This window comes from Berghia stephanieae, chromosome 3 (assembly GCF_034508935.2).
Source record: "Berghia stephanieae isolate SIO BIC M18660-M18661 chromosome 3, UCSD_Bste_1.3, whole genome shotgun sequence".
NCBI classification, from domain to species: domain Eukaryota; kingdom Metazoa; phylum Mollusca; class Gastropoda; order Nudibranchia; family Aeolidiidae; genus Berghia; species Berghia stephanieae.
Window position 1 is genome coordinate 25,763,104 of NC_088362.1, and position 7,445 is coordinate 25,770,548.

General features: G+C 35.0%; 1 protein-coding gene across 1 annotated transcript in view; it reads right to left on the reverse strand.

The window, feature by feature from the left end:
• LOC144967429 (uncharacterized) overlaps positions 1-7,445 on the reverse strand; it is a 126,366-nt gene that overhangs the window by 102,845 nt on the left and 16,076 nt on the right. The window lies entirely within an intron of this gene.

A 7,445-nucleotide genomic window follows, 5' to 3' on the forward strand; every position in this document is an offset into this window, starting at 1 on the left:
AAGAGGTTGGTGTGTTGGGGAGGAGGTATATATATATATATATATATATATATATATATATATATATATATATATATATATATATATATATATATATATGTATATTTTTATATATATATATATATATATATATATATATATATATATAAGTATCAATCCACTATTAAGGTGACCACTGTGAAATGCACCAATTGGAGGACCAAGCATATGTCTTGTTCAAATTGATTAAACTGTTCAATCTTTGTTCAAATGAGTATAGTTTGATTCCCTACAATGATTTATGAACACAATTCTGATGCTTGATGATCACAATGGTATATAGAAAATTACTCGGTCCCCCTAATGTTTTACTAAGTGTTTCTGTAGCTTTAAGGAGACATTTGGTAAAAACATGTTTTTAGGGAGACCACATTAAAAAACCCTTTTAGGGAGCCCAGTATATGTTTATATATGTGTATACCTAAGAGTGCATTTTCAAGTGAGCTACCACCAAATTGTCTAAAATAAAGTAAGTCCTTAAGATTAAGAGCTTCATGGCCATAGTGTCGAAGCTTATCCCAGTCCCAGTGTGCGTAGAGTGAAGTGGCCGAGCAACGCATTTACTAACTCCTGGGAAGGTCCATCCCTCAGAAGGGGCGCTCAGGGAAATAACCTGGGACTCAAACACGGCAAAAAATATTCCCAGTTGCTCCGTGCGCCATTGTTTTTGCAGTCCCCGACCCCTTTAGAAACCTGACGACCCAGGTTAAGATCAGAGATAGAAGGGACCAGGCAGAGGAGTTTATTTGTTGTTGTTGTATACCACTGAATGGACTTGGTTTGTTTTGTTTTTAAGGGTTTTACGGCGCTTGCAACACATTAAGGTCATATCAGCGCCAGTAAAAAGGAAGAAAATGGGATAGTAAAAAGTTCTGGAACTACAATTAGAGCACCCAAGAAAAAGTAAGGCAAAGGGGATTTGTTTCAAATAGGAAACAGTAGATTCCAAGAGCCCACTATCAAAGTACTTAGTTTGAGATCACCTAAACGTCTCATTCAGACACAAGCACATGTCCCAACAAAGAGGGATACACTCAAATGTTTACAAAGCATAAATAATATGTAAACAAAACAATAAAGAGCATAACAGACAGATGATTTACAAGGGAAAAATATAATCTCCCAAAACTCGAACTATACATTTGACTGTTTCCCTCCCAGCCAGGTCCTGGACAAAACCAAGTAATCCCATCCCGAGACAAAGACAGAAAACAAGTTGGAAAACAGACATAGGGGGATAGAAGACGCAACGAGTACGTCCCTGCCCATTATGGGAAGTCGGGAACCCCACCCAGTGAATGGAGTTGGATGGATAGGACAGCAGATCTGATGGACACAATGAACGGCTTCAATCAACATCTCATTCACTTTAACTTGCACAATGCTTGCTTTGGTTTCGTGGTAGACAGTTCGTCTGACGCCCGAGTTGCCAGGGTTCGAATCTATATTTGTGGCGATGCAGAGTCATTGTAAAAGTCTCATTTACAGTCTCACTTGTGTTAATTGGAGTACGTTACTGAATTGTAACAACGTTGTTCTGTTCGTGTCCATATAAATGTACTACCAGCTGCACGTTGAGCTCATTGTGGGTTTTATGATACATCAAGCTCGTGTAAAATTACATTTACATTTGACCGAAAAATGATACATAACGATAGAAGTCTACAAATCATATTGCAGGTTTATTTCAGTTCCAAAAGCCATCACAAACATTCATCCACTGTATCACATAAGTCTTTGGTCACCAAATAAAAGCATGAAGTTTGCTATGTGTACAGTGCAACATAAAAGGATAGAAACAGTTTTACTGATAAAACCCTCAAATGATAACAAACCAATATGTTGTTGCTGGTAAGTTGCTTAATTGCATTTGTTAAAAAGCATAAACTGTGAAGCAAAAGTGTTGAAAATCGTTTGAATAAAGTTTAATGCAAAAAAAAATAATTCTTAAGCACTTTATGCCGTTCTAAGCTGTCGTTGCTGCATTTTTTTTCATTATTAATTATTATTATTCTGATTAAGGATGAGGGGATAAAGAAAGAATGAAATTAAATGCACAGAGGTGTCATTTCTTGACAGTCGCCTCTAAAGATTGCAACTCTTAAAATTATCATAAAAAGAATAGTGAAATTTTACATTAGGTATCTAGAAAATGCTGAACATAAAGCTACATTGGCCAATTAAGTTAGGGTTAGTAGAAAGACTTTTTATTCTGCCATATCTGATTCTTTCAGATAGTTCTACATAGCTGCCAACTTTTCAAAAATAAAATAAGGAACGCTCATTTGGCCCGGGATGAGGGACGATGTGTGCCGAAGCCCCCCCCCCCCCCCCCCTTCATCGAATCGCAACATATAAAAGTCAGCCTTTTTAATTACTATTACTAACACTAACAGGTTTGAGATGACAGAGGCTAGTCCAAATGTTGCTCAATTATCGGGTTTAGTACCAGCACATTTGAATCGTTAAAATGACACTTTCCACAATGATTGTTGTTTTGTTTTTAAGGTTTTACGGCGCTTGCAACACATTTAGGTTATATCAGCGCCAGTAAAAAGGAAGAAAATTGGATAGTAAAAAGTTCTAGAATTACAGTTGAAGCATCCAAGAGAAAGTAAGACATAGGGGAACTGGGAACAAATAGGGATCAGATGTAGATTCCAAGAGCGTATCACCAATGTACTTAGTTTGAGATCACCTATAAGTCTTATCCGGACACAAGAACAAAATCCAACAAAGAGGAACACACTCAAATGCTTACATTATACATTAAAAAATAACAAATATAGTAATAATACATAACAGAGAGATGATTTACAAGGAAAAAAATATCATCTCCCAAAACAATAAATATGCATTTGACTGCTTCCCTCCCAGCTAGGACTCCGGCGAGGGCCAGGAAAAAAACAAGTAATCTCATTCCAAGACAAAGACTGAAAGCATGTTGGAAAACAGATATAAGGGGATAGAAGACACAGTGTGTACCTCCCTGCCCGCTATGGGAGCTTTCCACAATGAGATCAAAATTCAGAACGGACAATATAAAGAAAGAATTCAACTGCCTCAACTTTGATAAGGACCAATACACAAGAAGCACAATTGTAAAATAAATGAAATAACTTAAGATGGTTAGAAATGCATAACTACCAACCTGGTACATCACTTGAGAGGGCGTTTTGGGGTAAAAATTAGGTGAGTTCAGATAAAAAGTAGACGATTGCATATATGTTTTCTTTCATGCAACATAATGGTCTGTAAGTAGTATACTATAATAGTAGTTATAGTAAAATGCACCTCTAAATATTAGAGAATTCCTACTTCTTTACTTTGACAAGATAAACACACCTAAAAATGGAGTATACTTATTTTTCTTGAACCTAAGCCGTTACAAAAGCTTGCTTGAAAAAAAAAAAATTAAAATCAGATGAAGATGTTTTTAAAGGGATTAAATTTATATATTTCATAAATTAATAAAGGGAAATAATCATTGTCATCTTTAATCAATATAAGCAATTGATTTTCTTATTGAATACCTTCCAATCAAAAAGGTGGATTTAATTTTATTCTTAATTAAAATAATATTTGTAACAAATAGTGAAAGTATCAATACTGTCTTAGAATATTCAAAGTATATCGAGGCTAACATCCATATCCTATGCAAATCTCCAATACATTATGAAAGGTTTGAGTAAAATACAGGCGTCATATAAACGAATGGAACTTTTTTAATTGTTGAAAATCATTTATGATAGAGGCATAATTCAAATTAAAGAGCTACACAAATGGAGATTATGCTCTCACTGGACACCAATAATAATGATAATAATAATAACAACAATAGTAGTAGTAGTAATAGTAATAATAATGGATCAATAATAATAATTCATTAGGCTCACATGGCTTTTTTACCACAAATTAGTCAAAAATTACAAAATACGGATTTTGAACTAAAAATAAGCACTTACTGACTCAGGAAGTCAAATACGGAACAAATCCGTTTTTAACAGAACGGTTGACAGCTATGGTTCTACAAAGCATTTGTCTCTCAAGCTGAGCAAATGAATGTTCATATAATATAAAAAAGGATATTGCAATGATGAACAGATTGTACTATATAAAGATAAAACGTTTTTGTAAACCCCCAAAATATGTCAATAACACTATACAATACAATGAATGTAATACAAATCAAATTCATGATTGTCATTACACCGATTGAAACGCTCTTTCCCTTCTATATTTATTTCTTTCATTAAAAATCTTTGTCTTCACCAAACTAATTAGTGTACCTTCAGGGATTCCTTTTTGTGAAAATACCCTGTGGTGTTTTAAGAACAGAATAATTTCAGACTTTCTAGGTAATGATCCCCTTGAACCATGTGCTGAAACATCTTCGACAAAGTTTTTAAAATATGACTTGACTCTATCTGTATCCTCATCTGACCATGACATGTATCTCCGATTTTTGCTTGAATTCCTCTTGGGTTCAGTTTGTTTTGAAGAACACATAAGCTGATTTGGCACTCCTGCTTCACCATCAAATATTTCTTCTTGATTTGCAGCTGTTACTATGGATGTTCCAAAATTTGCATTTGAGTCTCTATTCACTACAAAGTCATTTGTTTCAATGTTACAATTTCCTTCCCCAGTGACCGATGCTGAGTTATCAATTTGACCCAAAAAATGACCAACTTCTGTTATTTCTCGTATTGCAAGTGGACACTGATAAATGTTTTGATTGATTGATTCACTGTGTCCCATATGTCGATAGAAGACATCTCTCTCGTGTTGTGGGACATCAAGTAAGGCAAATAATGTCGAAGCTCGGTGCCTGAATTTATCAGCTATTAACAACTGGGGTTTCTCTAAATCCTTTACTAAGGAAGTGACATATTTGATGGCAATGTAACCACTTACATGATCTTTGGATATTCCTGTATTTGGAAAAAGAAATGGGTTGTCTGAAATATCAACAGCTTTACGCTCCTGTGCAAGTTTCCTTAAAGGCTGAATTGTGTCATTGGGTATCAACACAGGGACCAACATCTTGCTTCCCTTTCCAGACTGATAGGCCAGCTTATACTTCTCAAGTAACGCTTTTTCCAGAGGATCAGTGACATGTTGTACAAGCTGGGGATCAACCCATACACCTGAATCTGCATCATTCCAGTCTTTTAACAACATCCTTGCGGGTTCTCCCGCCTCTCCTCGCATTAAACATTGTAAGCCTAGCTACGATGACATTGCGAAGCCTAACAAACATATGTGAATCAAATAATTGATAATCATCCTCACAAATACGGACCATCTCTTCAGTAATAAATTGCCGTAGCTTCTTTATATCATTCTCTAATGGCATCTCTTTGGGTTTTCTCAAATTTGTTCTCTTTGCTTCACATTGAACTCTGGCTGTAAAAAAAATACTATCCCAATTATAATCCAGGACAGCTTTGAACAAATCTATCTCTGCGGATTCTTCCATTTTGTTTTGCATTATATATTCCCCTTTTAAGAAATTAATTAACTTTTTCAATATAAATCCAATTGAAAGCTTCAAGCCTGCTTTCAATGTCCCATCCTCTTTCAAAGTCATTTCAGAAATGGTTTGCGATATTTCATTAAAGTTACAACGCTTCACCACGTCCTCTCCAGAGAAAGAAGGTTGATTTGTTCTCTTCCTAGTTTTTAAAATCAAATTTCCTAAGATGCGTAAATCACTCATTATAACTTTTCTCTCCTTCTTTGAACTTTTACTCCACAATTTTGTTCCTAACAATACTATAGCTTTGTCTGATCGACACAAATTTCCCACTTCATCATTCCGAAATTTGTCAAGAATATTCTCCTTTATTTCTTTACTTGCATTGGGAGCCACGGGATAAAATTTTACAACCCCAGTACACAGAGCATGCTCAGTACTACATTTCTTTTTGTGTTCATAAACCCTTCGTCCAGCGTAAAACCCCTTACAGCCAGCACACATAACAACCTCATGTGACCCTTGTGCTCTCTCACGCATAACTATTGAATTGTTTCTAGTGTTTGAATAAAAAATGCCCTTTTTCTTGAGATTCTCCATTGTTCTATCCCTTTCCTTTACAGGCTGTTTCATGGCCTCTGTAACTTCTGTCTCATCTTTGTGTTTCCTCATCAAATGCCTTGAGAGTTTTGTTTGCAACTGTCCACAGTATGGACAGGGTCTCCTTGGCTTTTTGTATTTCTCTGGAAAAAAAAGAAGAAAATAAAGCACATCATGCTATGAACTATGAAAATAAATCAATAGACAGATCGTATGCACATCAGCTACATGACAGCGATAGAGAGGAATAGCATTCCAAATATTTAAGGCCTGGACAAGTAACTGTCATAATTCCTTCTTGTTATATACTTTTCTACCATCTATTCCTTTGGAAGAGGTATGTTAGATTTGTGGAGACCTCTGCCACATAACAAATCCAGTGAAAAGACGCCATATTTTTGTTTTGAAATAGAAATAAATAGATCAATCCACCCACTTCACTGGGTTCAGGGTTCCCTCTTCATTATAATCAAAATATGAACATAAATCGGAATAGTAACACATTGAAGTCTCATCTGAATACATAGATTGTCCTTTGTTGTTTCAGCGAAAAATCAGACAGAATGTCAAAAGAATTTTAGGTTTTTCCCCAACCACCCCTTGGAGGGATCAGTATCAGCGGAATGGTAAGCGTCATGTTTTTTACGTTGAGCAACAAAATTTACTCCAAATGCTTCACTCGACCCAGGCGGAAAAGCAATCAAGAATAGACCCAAGTCCTATCCAAAGACTAACATTTCATTTAAGTTTATTGTAGGCCCTTGGCCAATCGACAAAATTCAATTCACATAAATTATTTACAACAATCAGAAATTAATTATATCAATAATAGTAATAGAATGCAATGAAGGCAATATCATAATAATAATAATAATAATAATAATAATAATAATAGTAATAAATAATAATAATAATAATAATAATAATAATAATAATAATAACAGTAGCGGCAATAAGTAACAATTAATATAGTAACAAAAGTAATAATAGACTATAGTTCATAGTCATAACAATGACTTTCTTTGTCATTGAGGGAGTGAGAAAACATCACCGGCTGGCAGAACAAACAGCCGACATCAATCAAACGTCCTCCAGACCGGTTGAGCATCGGCTTCATTAATTCCTTAAAGACTTCCCCCCAACTGCCTGAACGATGCTGATGCCCAGACAACTTAATCCTGATTTATATTTTGTGGGAATGAAATATGACATGTATATGCCGGAAATATTTCAATAACAAACACACTGTTCAGATAGAAAATATTTGAGTCTTGCCTTTGTTAATTGACACAGGTAAGTTAGGAAAATAAATGCTAGTAAAAACGAT